This window comes from Mandrillus leucophaeus, unplaced genomic scaffold, assembly GCF_000951045.1.
Source record: "Mandrillus leucophaeus isolate KB7577 unplaced genomic scaffold, Mleu.le_1.0 Scaffold505, whole genome shotgun sequence".
NCBI classification, from domain to species: Eukaryota; Metazoa; Chordata; class Mammalia; order Primates; family Cercopithecidae; genus Mandrillus; species Mandrillus leucophaeus.
The window spans coordinates 1,309,023-1,309,565 of record NW_012105421.1 but is presented as its reverse complement, the minus strand read 5'-3'; the positions used below and the strand labels follow the sequence as shown (position 1 = coordinate 1,309,565).

Sequence of the window (543 nt, the reverse complement as noted above, 5' to 3'; positions counted from 1 at the left end):
TGAAATGTCTTGAGTATATTTAATTTTACTCACTGACTCATTTTTTTCAACAAATATTTATTAAGCACCTACTATGTAACAAGCAGTGTTCTAAATGCTGGGTGTTTGGGTGAGGGGGAAAGGACAAGATGGAGGAAGGTGAACAAGATGGAGCAGTCCCTGTTGTTTCTGGGTTTTTCATCACAGATTTTCCCGCGCCCAGGAAAGAACCAAATCAACTGAGCATGTGCAGAGTGACGTCAAGCCCGGGACACCGAAATTCAAGAAGCCACTCCTACACACACACCCCAAACTCCTCCCCCTCCAGCTCCCAGGCATGAAAGTCCGCTGCCGGTAAGCGCCATTGTGACTTCTTCGGCCCGGCATTTGTGGACCGGAGAACATCACCCAAGAGGACGGGTGCGACTTCCCTGGCCCCCCACACCTGAGGACCAGAGAACCTCGCTCAAGAGTGTGTGCATATTTGCAATAAAAGACTGCCACTTTCTTACGTACTTTGGCCTCATGTTTAATTACTTAGCTCTCCTAAATTAAGTTAAATTA

The 543-nt window shown here is 47.0% G+C and overlaps 1 protein-coding gene across 1 annotated transcript in view; it reads right to left on the bottom strand.

Annotated features, from left to right (window-relative positions):
- FANCM (Fanconi anemia, complementation group M) overlaps nt 1-543 on the bottom strand; it is an 83,471-nt gene that overhangs the window by 61,677 nt on the left and 21,251 nt on the right. The window lies entirely within an intron of this gene.